This window comes from Notolepis coatsorum, assembly GCF_963971535.1.
Source record: "Notolepis coatsorum genome assembly, chromosome: 12".
NCBI lineage: Eukaryota > Metazoa > Chordata > Actinopteri > Aulopiformes > Paralepididae > Notolepis > Notolepis coatsorum.
In genome coordinates this window covers 71,681,683-71,696,793 of record NC_140176.1, presented here as the reverse complement: position 1 = coordinate 71,696,793, position 15,111 = coordinate 71,681,683, and the positions used below count along the sequence as shown (strand labels likewise).

Genomic DNA, 15,111 nt, shown 5'->3' with positions numbered 1-15,111 from the left:
GCCCCTTTCCCTCCCCTCCCCCCTGCCTAGGTTGTGTGATATTGGCCTAGGACTGCCGTCCCTGGGCCTCTTCAGACCTCTGGCCTGGTCATCTCTTCTCCAGCCCGCTGAGGGGTCTCTCTGTTGGTGGCTTGAGTGAGGCGGAGGTAGAGACGGCACTATCTCTCTGGGAGGCCTCTGAGGCGAGTGGGCCGGCCTCTCCCTATTTTCAAAGCTTGGAAATTCTTCTCTGAACTCTCCTCTTCCTCTGGCTCCTTCAACGTTGTGCCTGTGGGGGGCTTGCTCTGGAGAAATCGCTCTGCGCTCATTGTAGCCCAGTTCACGAGGATGGGGTGGTGGGGTCCTGCGGTAGAACTTCTCTGGGGGTGGGTGATGCAAGTTCCCAGGTCGATGGGGGTCTGGGGAAAGCGGGGGTCTTCTCTGCCCTCCTTGGTTTGTGTCCTGTCTGTAGGAGCCCCGCTGCTGCTCAGTATCCTCCCTTGGGTGGCGCTTCCCATCAAAGGGCATCCTGCCTTGGTCCACAAAGCCGCGGTCAAAGTCAGGGTCGTCCCAGGGGAACCTCCGGAAATCTTCCTGCCTCCGCGGACTCATTCTGAATGAGGAAACAGTTGATAAGGCATTTTTAGCAGTTGTAATAAATTAGACATCTTTAAAACTTCCTATGAGAAGTTTCTACAGACCGACACACAAAAAGGGATATTCAATGTTATATGTAGGGGTGCACCGAAAATTCTGCCACCGAAAGTTTTCGGCCGAAAATGGCCTTTCGGCTTTTGGCCGAAAGAGTTTTTTCACCGAAAATATATCACTGAAACAGAAGCAACCTTCGCGTGTTGTTGTGATGATGTCATCAAAACGCGGATTCATTACATGCGCGCTGTGAGCTCTTCAGTCCTGCGTGATACTCCTCTTGGGACTCGGGAGCAATGCATCTCCTCGGGAGTCGCGCTGTTTCTACAGTATGTAAACTCCGCGCGCAACAAGTCCAATAAATGCGTCTTTAACATACTTTATCCTTATTTACTATATATATATCACTTGAGTGATCTAATATGCATATTATTCAGAGCGAGAGGGGGAGGGATTGTTTCTCTCACATTGACGCTGTCTACTGTGCCAAAGTCATCTGGGGACTAGAAAGGTGTGCTCAGTAGAGCACAGATGTCCGCCTCTCTCTCTCTCTCTCTCTCTGATTGATTGATTGAAAACTTTATTAACAGATTGCAGAATGGGTACAATACAGTACAGCTCAATACACACAATTGTTAAGGGGATGCAGACCAGAGAAAGACTTTCGTCTTGTTTACATCAGGGTCCCCCATTTTCAATTAATCAGGACATATATGACATACATGACATACAGATAGACAGTACTGCTACATCTATACATTTATGACATACCAGATTTGCAAATACAGTACTGTTTGTGATACAAAAAGACCCATAATAGTGATTATTTAAGTTAAGTTTAGCCATAATCATATATTTTTCCATAATCAGGTAGCTGAACAACATTGGTAAAAAAAAAATCTATTCTATGAATCATTTTCGGCCTTTCGGCTTTCGGTTTTCGGCCAACTGTTTCCTATTTTCGGTATCGGTTTCGGCCAAGAATTTCCCATTCGGTGCATCCCTAGTTATATGTACATTGATAAGAGTGATCTTTTCATTCTAACCGAGAAGCACTGAGCAACATTCTGAAACATTAATGTCAGTGTAATGAGAATGCATTCACCTGTAGTGTGGTGACTGTGACATTGGTCCTGACATTTTATCCACCTTCAAGAATGGGAAAAGAGGTTTTATGCAAATGTACAATGCCAAACTAAAAGTTAAAATTAATTAAACTATGGAGAAATTACTCTGGAATTAAAATGTTTAATTGGAGGGAGGGGGGTAACTCAATCTAAGAGTTCCCACAATTCTCATCTAGCTTCAAGACACTTCATAATCTATATGAGGAACATTCCAGAGCAGTTATGCTCAAGATGCACCAGATGTACCCATAACACCAAAAGATTCTCACACTCCATTGGACGATACATCATATTGATGTACATCCCCATTGTATGAAATAGATAGAAAAGGTGACCATGAGAGAAGCCCCCCAGCCCAGGTTAATGTAACGTTCTGCTTTGGGAAGTCATTTGGATACATATTTAACTAAACATTCATTCAACCATAGAAATCCACATGGTCAGACTAAACAGTCATAGTGAACATGTGAAACTCTCAAAAGGGCAATGCTTTTTAAAGGAAACAGTGTCCACATACTGCCATATGGTTTATGGCACGTAAAGTAACAATCAGCAAGTCACTGTGTGGTTGACGTTGATGACATATAGGGCACAGATTTAATGATAATTAGGCTAATAACGTCATCAACTATTAAACGTTAGGCGGTCAGGTGGCGTAGCGGAGATTGTGCTCGTCACCAATGCAAGAGGCTGCGGTCTCGACTCCCGGAGAGTCAGCATTGCCTTGGCTTGGGCTGATCGCTATACTAACTCGTTTGGCTGAGTTAGGGGAGGGAAGCCGTGGGTGGGTCCTGGGCGTTGTGGACAGCGACCCCTACAGTTCGGTCAGGGCGCCTGCACAGCGAGGGTAGGATCTGGAGAGAGGTAGTGCGACCTTCCACACGTTACACTCTCCCAGTGAGAATCTGCGCTGCCAGGCTGGCTGCACATGCGTCGGAGGAAAGCATGCGACAGTCTCCGGCCTCTCGGACCAACAGTAGGGGGGGGGGGGTGCGCAACAACCAGGAAGGGGGTTAGGAATTGGCATAACGACTAACAGTGGGATGGGAGAAAAATCGGAAAAAGGAGGGGGGAAAAGATAATAAAAAAAAAAAAAAACTATTAAAAACGTTAGCCAACTATCTTTACTCCCAGGTTTGTTTTATAGTTGCCGTTAAAGGTACAATCTGTAATGTCGCCACAAAGCCACCTCCAAGCAAAAGATGAGAAAGTGGCACTGCGCTTTGTTCAGTTTTCTTTTTCATATTTTGTTGCAGTGGTAAAAAAGGAGGGGTTGCTACTGCTGGACACACCTCAGGCTCTACCAGTTATACTGCTGGACACACCACATCAGGCTCTACCAGTTATACTGCTGGACACACCTCAGGCTCTACCAATTCACAGTATAATAAGTTACTAAACGAAACAAACACGTCAGACCAAAACAAGACTGACTTGCCCCCGCGCCGGGTCTAAACATTGGGACTAAAGTTAGTTACTGAACCAGAGTGGTGTAGCTGGACAATGTTGGTTACAAGTTTACAACATGAACACAGTTAGTACAGGTGACAGCTGGGTTTCCGTTAGCTGGTAAATACCGGCCAATGGCCATCTATAATTTCAATTGGTCTGCAAATATAAATGTTGACGGCCATCGTGGCTGGTATTACATCGACTGTGGCAAGTGAATAATATGCGTTAGTGTGTGCCAGCCGTGGCTTATTGAATCATATAGTAGACTACTGCCCTGTCCTGCGACACGAGTGCGTTTTCTGGGAGGGACATCACAAAGCAAGCCCTCCGTTGCGGTAGGTTACAGTAATGGCGAAACAGATGTGCCATTATATGAAATTCCCTCACTACTAACGTTAACGTTAGGTTATGACTATAACCAAGTTCTGTTAGTTAGGGGCGATGCTTGGCTTCGCCTTCTGCACTATCTCGCGTACGTGCACGCGTACTGAATAAACCACAAATGTACCTCTAATACCAGTATTAGTCTGACCACACCCCTCATCAGCTTACCTTCATAAGCAGGTGTGTGGTCACCTGCTCTCCTCCTTCCCAAGCTTTCACCACAAGGTGAGGTCAAGGGCTGCAGCGGCCGTCCGAAGCCAAGCATCGCCCCTAACTAACAGAACTTGGTTATAGTCATAACCTAACGTTCTGTATCGTTAGTGGCTTAGCTTGGCTTCGCCTTCTGCACAAGGGAGGCCAAGCGGAGCCACTTGGCTGACAAATACACCCCGCTGACAGCCCCCCAAAACCATCAGAACAGGGAGGGCCGAGCCCCCCCGACCCCCCCTAATGGAGGGTAGCCCCCCTATTAGGGACGTCACGGGAGGGCGACGGACCCGACCGTGCGAAGAGGCACTCAAGCAACTCAACGCACAGGGTGAGCAGACCGTGGCTTGACCCACGACTACACACACGCACAACCCGCATGCCACCCGGGAACGAACGGAGGAACAACCTCGTTACTGCCCCCAGAATCACGGGGTCAAGGGCAAACCCAACCCCGTGGCAAGGCCGTAGCAGCGGAGCACGAAGGAAGACCCAGACCCACCAAAAGGACTGGACTCCCTGGAATGGGGGCCCGGAGAAGTCCATGATGCCAGCATCAAGACCCCACCAGGTGGGCACGTAGTGCCCCGCCCCCCACATCGCCAGCGTAGTCGGACAAAGGCCCCTCAGTTACTGCACCTGGTATTCCCAGGCGGAACCAACCAGGCCAGTAAGCCGAGCGGGCCCCGTCCCCCCAATAGTACACCGCCTGGCACACTGACCCTGCAGAATAGGCAGTCAGCATGGCCGTAAGCACACAAAAAAGGTTAACCAACGGAAGCAGGCAGCGCACCGGGGAAAAACCAGGCAACAGGCTGTTAACCCTAGCCTGGAGACTGCGGACGAGACAGGCGCCAGAGGGGACAGCTGAACACAGCCGCCCCGGCGGAAGGAGCGTAAGCTGGCGGTGTTGCATGACCAAGCCTCCATTTAACAACCCCCACCCAGAGGGGTCGAGGCAGAGAAGGCTGACACGATTGGCAGACGTCATGAACGTGCAGGGGCACCCTCAACCGGTGAACCCGGGAGTTGACACTGCTCCAACACACCAGGGAACCAACCACCTCGGTGTTACCCAATGCGGTGGTTGTTCCTATAACCCCTCAAGAAAAAACTCCAAAACACACCTGCGGGTATACACCGGCTATACCGCAGTACAAGTGTTTCAGTTTCCAAAAAGGGTTAACCCAGGCCTACGGGTCGCAAACATCACTTCGGACCGGGCCTGGCGGTACGGGAAGCACAGGGTCACCAGAGGAGGTCAAAAAACCACCCCCACAGGCCCCTCTTCGCCATGCGTGAGAGAGGAGCGAAAAACAATGGAGAACCAGCCCCTAAGCACACCGTACCTGGTATTCCCCGGCGGTCTCCCAACCAAGTACTAACCAGGACCAACCTGTGTAGCGGCCGAGATCCGACGAGATCGAGCGCGTACAGAATGGCATGGCTGTAAGCCATGACGACAGTGCTGAGTAAAAACATACCCAACCAGGGTCTCCATAGCGCTTAACCCTGTGACACCCAGACCGACCTGGCATTTTTCCCCCTGAAAAAAGCCCAAGTCCCTCAGGGTACCAGAACAGCAGATCTGCATCCCCGGCGGACAACGGGTTCAACTGATCTGGACCAGCGTGACCAGAACCAGTCCCGTGCCCTAACCACGCCGACATGCCCCAGGAAAAGGGCAGATATGCGTGTTGATCTTAACATGAAAAGAAGGCGCCACCCAGACGTCGGGACGAACCGCGCCTGGTGGCCCACCCCAAGGGCGTGAGACCCCACTACATATGTTCAGATCCATCCCGTCATCATCCCCCAGACATGAACGAGGATCCGTCGACAACCCACCCAGGTCATGGGATGTGGTCGCCGGAAGAGGAAAAACCCCCATCTCAGTTGCTTTATAAAAACGCTGTTTCAACCACAAGCAACTAAGGCGTGCCAGTCAATCGCCTGTTTACAGCGAGCTAGCACTATACGTGCGTCGGGACACACCCCCATCAATGAACAGGCTATTTAGACCTGCCATTGAATCCCCAAGGCGCCCAGGGGAACGACAAGAGGGGTGTGACACTCCCTAACTCCAACACTTCTGGAATAGAAAGAAGGAAGCATCAACAGTATGTATCCCAGTCTACACAGCCGGGGTAAAAAATGTTCACATTTTTACATCCCACCACCCTCCCATAGGAAAGAGACGGGGATCCCCAGAGAGACTTCCCACGCGAGCTGTACAGATTGAAAAGAATATATTGCACCTTGAGCCATGTAAAAAAACTGGTTTTAGGGCCTCCGGGGAAGAGGCACCGAACCCATACACACTCAATAAACGAATTGAATCGAATATACAATAGAAAAGGACCCTTCTAGAGGGTCCACTCACTTTGACAATCTGAGGAGGAAGGCTCTGTACTCTGATGGAGGCTTCCTCACATGGATCACATGGAAGAAGGAGTCCGAACTCACAGAAGGCCTGAGTAGGCGCTTGGTGAGGAGGAGCCCTGACCACCCCCCCTGAAAACAGATCCATCACATGGACCTGAACAGCACACGGAAGTCCTACCAACAGAGACGCGCACGGTGACGTACTCTATGGCGGGGGAATTCCTGCGGTGCACACGCCCAATATACCAGGCCGTGGGACCAGGAACTCCCCCCCCCCCCCGTAACGTGCCGAACCGCCACGTGACGGGAACCTTGAAGGACAGGGGGTGTACCCCTGACCGACAGAACAACAGGGAGAGGAAAGGTTACCAGTTCACCCCTTTACGACCCCACACCCATGATACGACGTAACGACAAAAAGAGAATATGACACAGTCATAGTCAACCCTATGAAGCGTTTCACAGCTCCACACAGCGCACGAGCTAACCTGCTATCTGATTTTTACTAAGGAAAAACACAGAATAGAGAGGGCTCTAAGAACCCCGGTCCAACATACACATGTGCTTCTGTGGTCAGTACAACCCAGTTGCAGGTCACATGACACACACAACCCATCATCATCACAATGAGAGAATACATCATTCTTGATTAGTATCGACCACAGGCCTTGCTAAGCACACATGACAGCAACCAAACCAATTTCCCTTTAGGAAATAAGTTTCTCCAGCAGATTTAGCACAACCTCAGCAATCAAGCTGAGAGTTACCTCGTATCCCTACCACACAAAAGACACAATTAATGCACAACATGTCTGATAGGAGGTGATAAAGTCCCCAGGGAACCGGGGGGGGAAAAACACAATCCTCCTATTTTACCCTCAATACGGCCAGTTAAAACAGGAAAACCTGTTAATGTGTGAACTCACTGTCCATTGTCATTACAGTCTGAGAAAGAACATTCTTTTACTCACTCGTCACCAAGCATAGCTTCATAGGTTAGTTGCCTTAGTAGTGAGTACACGGTACACATAAACACCATGATGTTTCTCACACAACAACCAGATCAATACATCACGACCTGCACAGAGAAGCTACTGCCAGTGACAAAAACAGCTCACACACAACCCGCAACGTATCTCAAATGCATTGCAACAACACACGTTTTGGGAAAAAACACCGTCATTCACAATACATTTAGCAAGGTAAAACCAGAAGACGTGTTATGAGGGTCTGGCCAACCCCGTACCTGCCCGGAACGCAGATCAGCGAAGTGCAGTCATAAGCCACCGTAGAACACAGCCCTCTTTGTTGACGCAATCCCCGTCTAGGCTCAGGCAGGGTTGACGAACATCCCCTGTCAAAGATGACGTCGTGGTCAAGAGTGTAAAACATGTTAAAAATCAAAGCACGTTCAACAGAATAGCATCAAGCTAACGGCTGCTCCAACCGTTCTGGTGCTATCGCTTCCGCTCGCGAGACGCCGATCTACGACGCACGCGATCAGGAGCGAGCTCCCGGCGGCGCGCGAGAAGCCTAAGCTACCCCGCGCCAGGCCACCGACCGGCTAACCGTAAGCTATGAACATGTAAACAATGACATAACACTCACCCAGACAGGCCGCCGTTCTGAACCCTCCTCACTTTTTAAGAGAAAAGAGAAAACAAGACGTCAACACCGCTTCACAACGGTGACATCAACACGTCCGGCGGAATCAGCACAGTACCAACTGGCCTGTATAGCTGACTTTGAACATGAATCTGCCGCTATCGCACATTACATGCACATATCCCCTCGTGAAGGAATACTCTCATTTGGATATGAAAGATGGGGTCTTAACACGGTGACAGAGAGAATCCACTCGTCCAGAACACACAGGGATCACCAGTGTCAATGGTCGCGGCCCACTAGTTAAAACTATAATGGTCGCCAGACCAAGGCCTTCTGTCGCCTAGACGGCTAAACAAAGGACCCTAGCCTGGGGCCGGTTTCCATAAACTTTGTCTAGTAGCCCCCATAGCACTAACAGACAAGTGGAGCCCGCCAGCAAACACTACTCACCCAACCTGGAACGCACCGCTCCTCACAACAGCGGCATGTCCGACAGTTCAGCTGTGGCCTGACAGGTTTCACCCCAACAAACACAGCAAGGAACTGCAGTTGAGAAGCATGCAGCGGCGTGCTCCCAATACGAAAACCGGTGGAGGGTTTGTAGAATGATCATCATCTTCTAGACACTCCAGTACGAAGACAATATCGCCGTATTTTCTCGAAAATAGTGAGAGAGAAAATAAAGATATGATGTCAACGTATCCTTGTTTCCCAAGCTGTTCCTAATCCAATTTCTTCCATCATGGTGTCAAGTGTGGGGATCTACCGAGGCACCTCTTCCTTGTGGTGAAAGCGAGAAGGAGGAGAGCAGGTGACCACACACCTGCTTATGAAGGTAAGCTGATGAGGGGTGTGGTCAGACTAATACTGGTATTAGAGGTACATTTGTGGTTTATTCAGTACGCGTGCACGTACGCGAGATAGTGCAGAAGGCGAAGCCAAGCTAAGCCACTAACGATACAGAACAATGTGGAAGCAGTACCAGTGAAAAAAACTGAAAACAAACCAATCTTTCTGAACTGAAAGACTTGCCTGCCTATTTTATTCTATTATTTGTATTTTTTTTGCACAACCAAAGCGGGCATGACCACCTTCATTTCAAGTCTATATGTCTTGTGTATGTATGCAACGAATAAATCTCTTGAATCTTGAATCGTTCTATCAAGGTAGCCTGAAACGTTTGGGAACAAATGGACAAAGCCACAATAAAAAAGATCTGTCTGTAACAGACTCGAAACTGAAGTGACAGTATGTGGATTGGACTTGACATGGATTTGAGAATTGTAGATTATCGGCTTTTTGTGGATAACTTTCTATCTTTATGTTAAGAAGAGGATGGATTTTTCAGTAGATATAAGCAACTAACGTAGTTAGTCTGTGTATTCACTTGATTCACAGTCCCGAAAGGGGCTACCATTGGCCAAAACACTTCTCCCAGAGTTTTAAAGGAACACTCCAACATTTTGGGAAATTAGCTCATTTGCCATCTTTACCCTGGAGTTAGACAATAAGATACATACCTTTTTCTTCTCTGTGCATGCAGTAGGAGTAGGAAGACGTTGGGAACTAGGCTAATGGAGGAACCTACTTCCAGTGACTGACGCTAAGCTAGGCTAAGGGTGCACGTCTTCCTACTCCTACTGCATGCACAGAGAAGAAAAAAGGTATGCATCTTCTTGTCTAACTCCAGGGTAGATGGCAAATAAGCTTAATTTCCCAAAGTGTTGGAGTTTTCCTTTAAGCTAGACTGCTGACCTCTGAACGCACAGAGGGGGGATTGGTATCTAATCTATCTTATTGTCTGGCTCTGGAGAAGACTGCAAGCGAATTTCCCCACAATGTTGGCGTGTTCCTTTAATGTAAGGCCATAATACGAGCTATTATAGGGTCCTATACATCAGTCTCACGTCAAAATACACTTGCTAACATTTTGTCTAGATTCCTAAACTGAGTGATGCTCAGTGGTTTGTTTGTTTGTTTGATTGATTGAAAACTTTATTTAACAGATTGCAATGGGTACAATACAGTACAGCTCAATATACACACAATTGTTCATTTAAGGGGATGCAGACCAGAGAAAGACTTTCGTCTTGTTTACATCAGGGTCCCCCATTTTCAACTCATAACATTTGCTAGTCCACCCCCGCGCGGGAGTATCGTCTCTGTTCATACCATTAGCACATCATAGCTAATCAAGCTACACACCGTTTGCTACAATATAAAGGACTTGTTTTAGTCAACTTTGTAAGATAATGTAATTGGGTAACCTAGCCAGTTAACACTGTGACAAACATAGCACACCAGATAGCGTTAACGTTATGTATTTGAATTCCACGACCATGTATAACATGTCAGGCAGCACACTGGCTAATGGCTGCTAGTAGCTCCTGCTGGACTCACCTCCTCAGTCGACGCACTTCGAGGGTACAACAATGGCTAACAAAGGTAATAAACAGAGGAAACGCAAACCAAAAAACACCAAGCTATCACACGAGTTATAATTTAGTGGGGGGGAAGTTAGCTAGCCATAACTATTTATCGAAATATTACATATATGCAATTTCAAGGATGTAGTGGTCAAGGATGCAGCGTTCTCTTTTCTGCATACGATAGAGAGCCGTGTGCAGCGGAAGTGACCCGCAGGAGGAAGCAGCGCTGGGGGAAATTGCGCCACCACCAGGCGAATGAATGAATGAATGATTGAATGAATGATTGAATGAATGATGAATGAATGGAGGAATGAATGAAATGAATGAATGAAAACTTTTATTTAACAGATTGCAGAATGGGTACAATACAGTACGGCTCAATAATTGGGATGCAGACCAGAGAAAGACGTTTGTCTTGTTTACATCAGGGTCCCCCATTTTCAATTCATAGTGACATTTATGACATACACAACATACATGACATCATGACATTTATGGCGTAGGGACATACTTGACATACAGGTATATAGTACTGTTACATTTGTGACATATATGATATGCAAATATACAGTACTGTTACCCATAGATCCTGACAGAGAGTATATACATATGATGGGGAGGAGACTGTACATTAGGAGGGGGTGGGTGGGTGGGAGAGAAATATACATACGGTGGGGAGAGAATATATACATACGGTGGGGAGGAGACTGTACATTAGGAGGGGGTGGGTGGGTGGGAGAGAAATATACATACGGTGGGGAGAGAATATATACATACGGTGGGGAGGAGACTGTCTATTCGGAGGGGGTGGGGGTGGGCCCGGGGTTTGGACATTATGGTGGCCAGTTTCGAATTGCAGCCTCCCGTAGGTGCTCTTTTAGAGCGGTTTTGAATGTGGCTAGGGATTCACATTCCTTTACAGCTTTGGGTAGGGCGTTCCACATTGATGTGGCATAATTGCTAAACGTGTTTAGTCCCTTGTTTGAGCCGAATCTGGGTTTAACATGATTTGTTGAGCTTCCTCTGGTGTTGTGGTCGTGGAATTCACTGACCTTTGGGAAGTATTTTGACATTGTACATGGGTACCTTAGTCGTATAGTGTATCTTGTAGACCAGGCCCATAGCAAGTTGCTGTACTCTGTCGTCTACTAAGCCATCCTAGGTAGTCAAAGTGGGCGAGGTGGGTTCTAGCTTCTAGGAGTAAGATAAGATAAGATATTCCTTTATTGATCCCCTTGGGGAAATTCAGGCATCATAGCAGCATGGGGGAAGGGGGGGGGGGGGGGGGTACAGGTAGTAAAAACAACACAAGCAGTGTAAACAAATAGGTCAATATAATTTACTATCTAACTAACTGAAATATATATTCACAGTATTCACAGTGTCACATAAGGTGCAGTGGACCAGTTTGTTTTGTGATGTTTGTAATCTTGTTTTTAGCGCCTTTGAGGTGCTTTGGTACCATGAGGTGCAAGCATAGTCGTAGTACCCTTGAATGAGTGCTCCTGCCAGAGTCTTCAGGGTATTCTTGTTTACCAGAGAGGAGATCCCGTACAAGAATCTAGTTCGTTGGTTGACTTTTTTTTATTACCTTGGATGCCATTTTGTCACAGGAAAGATTTGCCTCTAGGATGGAACCTAGGTATGTAATTTCATATTTCCTTGTGACAATATTGTCACCCACTGTAACTGAGAAGCCGTCGGTCTTGCAGAGTTTGTTATTTGATCCGAAGAGAATGGACTCTGTTTTACCCAGGTGTAATGATAGTTTGTTATCAGCGAGCCAGGTGCAGATTCTGCCGAGTTCTGAGCTGAGGGTTTTTTCAACCTGTAACTTGTTCTTGTCAGAGACCAGCAGGGCTGAGTCATCTGCGAACAAGAACAAGTTGCAGTCACAAGCTGACGACATGTCATTTGCATAAATTAGGAACAGTAGCGGTCCTAGTATGCTTCCTTGTGGAACACCACAGCTCACTGTGAGGGGGGGGGGGGTAGAGTACCGTTTACCTCCACCATCTGTTCTCTCCCCTCAAGGTAGGATTGCATCCAGCTCACTGATAAACTATCAAAAGTTCTGTCCGATATTATCGGTCGACCGATATTATCGGCCGATATCTGCAGTAAAATGTGATATCGGAAAATATCGGTATCGGTTTAAAAAAAGAAAAAAACAATAACAATATTTGTTATATATATATCCAGTGAAATTATTAGTTACCTGAAATTATTCAGTTTTTTGGAGGGGGAAACCCTGCATATATCGGTATCGGTTGATATCGGTTGATATCGGTATCGGAAATTAAGAGTTGGACAATATCGGAATATCGGTATCGGTAAAAAAGCCAATATCGAGCATCCCTATTCAAAACCAATTGCTTTTAGCTTGTCAATCAGAATGGAGTGATTGACAGTGTCGAAGGCCTTTTGTAGGTCCAGCATGATCATGCCGCAGTATTTGCCCGCTGCTATGTATTTATTTACGCACGTAAGTAAGTACCTAATACTATACATAAATAAATAAATACATAAATGTATTCGTATATGTGTAGCATCCTGAATATTCTGCTAAGTATTCAGAAGTGCTGACTAACTGTTACTTTCCCTGTGTGTGTATAAAGTGTGATAAACAGTGTTCCTTTTGATATCTCGCCCGGTCTAATAACGAGGTGAGGTGCTACTCTTCTCCGGCTTCATTATGGATCACTAACAATAACATTGAAGCATCTTTCTCCCGTGCTGAAGTGGTCGCGGTTGCCAGCAGGGGGCAGTGGTGGCAGTGGTGGCAGGTGGAGTGGAGGAGAGAGGGAAGCAACGAGGAAGAGAGGATTACCTGGGAGCCAGAGCACCAGGAAGCTCTCTTCGGCAGTGAACTCGACCATGAACAGTCGCAGCGGGCGTGTGCTCAGGAAGAGCCCCGTTGAAGGAGTGATGTTGAAGAGCCCCGTTGGAGAGCGACGGGTGATAAGAAGTACTTGCTAGTTGACGTGTTATCCTAGAAGTACCAGCGATAGTGTGTGAGTAAGCAATACAGAACGAAGGACTAACGTCCATAGTTAACGGGTTATAGTAGTAAGTGTGCGGTGTATTAGCATGCTGCTAACGGCTCCATCTGACTCCAGTAGACTACCGGGCGCGCGGCGCTGAAGACCGGTGGTACAGTCAGCCACGTTGCGTTAGTAGTACAACCGATAGCAGGAGGGTGCACTCAGACCCGCAGTTTAGCTGTGTTTAGGGTAGCCAAGCAGTATTAGCTCGCGCGCCAGCATCAAACAACAGCCGCAGTGGACGTCTCCCCGCCGCCGCGGAGGACGCCTCTTCCCACCAGCAGAGGTCACCACCACAGCACGCTCCTCCAGTTCACCACTGCCCATGCTGTTCACCCCAGCCCGCTGGCTGTGCTCGCGGGATCGCCCGACGCCATCTTGTCACCTGGACGAGAGGTGATAGGAGTGGGTCCGCCATCTTGGCTAAGTACGAACGGTACCTCGTGTGCCCACAGCAATGTCCATTCAAGCGAACGCTAACGACCAGTGTCTAAGGGGTACCCCAAACAATATAAGCCGGCTTTAGTGTAGGTTTTATTTGGTAACGTGGGCCCACATTTACTTGGTTTCTTTTGTATTTTTGTATTATTATTATTATTGTTATTTGAATTCCCAATGAATCATCGACTTGGTGCCTGGGTCTCCCCTAATCTAAGCGGGGTTATTATTAATGTATTGAGCACGCGGTGCCTATAATAATAATAATAATAATACATCTATTTTATATAGCGCTTTTCCAGGTGCTCAAAGACGCTTTACATGGGCAGGAGAGACAAACTATGGCAAAACAAAAAAACAGAACAAAAATAATACATGACAAAAATAAAATAACACCGACAGAATTAGAGGTCAAAAGCAAGATTGAAAAGGTGAGTTTTGAGGGCTGATTTAAAAGATGTCAGGGTGTTTGCATCACGGATATGGCTGGGGAGGGCATTCCAGAGGGAGGGGGCAGCAGCAGCGAAGGCCCTGTCGCCCCAGGTCCGGAGCCTGGTCGTGGGAGGTGTTAGGAGGTTGGCATCTGCAGACCTAAGGCGACGGGTGGGCGTGTGACGGTGGAGGAGGTCGGACAGGTAGGGAGGGGCAAGGTTGTTGAGGGCTTTGAATGTGATGAGTAGTATTTTAAAATGTATCCTGTATTTGATTGGAAGCCAGTGGAGGTCGTGGAGGACAGGGGTGATGTGATCAGAGCGACGGGTGGAGGTGAGCATGCGGGCAGCAGAGTTTTGGACATATTGGAGTTTATTGAGGATAGTGTTTGGTGAGCCGTAGAGGATGCTGTTGCAGTAATCTAGTCGTGATGATATGAATGCATGAACCAGTGTTTCAGCAGCGGAGAGTGATAGGGAGGGGCGGAGACGAGCAATGTTCCGGAGGTGGTAGAAGGCCGATTTGGTTATGTGGTTCACATGGCGGAGGAAAGAAAGGGTGGGGTCCAGGATGATGCCAAGGTTACGGACGTGAGTGGAGGGGGTGACAATGGTACCATCAATATTTAGGGTGAAATCCTGGGTGTGGCTGGTGAGGGATTTTGGACCGATAATGATGATTTCTGATTTATTGCAGTTTAGTTTAAGAAAGTTATTTTGCATCCATGTTTTGATGTCTGTGAGGCAGGTGCTGAGGGTGGAGAGAGTGGCTGGAGTGATAGTCTTGGTGGAGAGGTAGAGCTGAGTGAATGAATGAATGAATGAAAACTTTATTTAACAGATTGCAGAATGGGTACAATACAGTACGGCTCAATACATACAATTGTTAAGGGGATGCAGACCTGAGAAAGACGTTTGTCTTGTTTCCATCAGGGTCCCCCATTTTCAATTCATATAGACATATATGACATACATG

The 15,111-nt window shown here is 47.5% G+C and overlaps 1 long non-coding RNA gene across 1 annotated transcript; it reads right to left on the bottom strand.

Moving 5' to 3' along the window:
• Window positions 1-32: 32 nt before the first annotated feature.
• On the bottom strand, window positions 33-10,396 carry LOC311238108. The gene is made up of 3 exons (XR_014620321.1): window positions 10,194-10,396; window positions 1,736-1,779; window positions 33-592 (listed from the first exon to the last, which is right to left on the bottom strand). It is a non-coding gene; the product is annotated as an uncharacterized lncRNA (long non-coding RNA).
• Between the last annotated feature and the right edge of the window lie 4,715 nt (window positions 10,397-15,111).